Raw genomic sequence first — 254 nt, forward strand, 5'->3', positions numbered from 1 at the left:
CCCCCTCCAGACACGTCCCGCCACCCCCGCCTCTGCACGCCAGACCCCCCTTCTCCCTTCGGGGCAGGGCGAGCGGGCTTGGCTTCATTCCCCCCTCCCCCTGCTCCCCTTTTCTCTCTCTCTTTCTCTGTCTCCATCTCATCCGCCCGGCAGCCCCCTCGACTGGAAACCTGCCACCGGCTGCGCGCCAGGACTGATCACTGGTGCCCGCCCCGGGGACCCGGCAGCAGAGCCGCGGGCACTGGGTGTGGGGG

Source organism: Gavialis gangeticus, unplaced genomic scaffold (assembly GCF_001723915.1).
Source record: "Gavialis gangeticus isolate Ggan-Ray unplaced genomic scaffold, GavGan_comp1, whole genome shotgun sequence".
NCBI classification, from domain to species: Eukaryota; Metazoa; Chordata; order Crocodylia; family Gavialidae; genus Gavialis; species Gavialis gangeticus.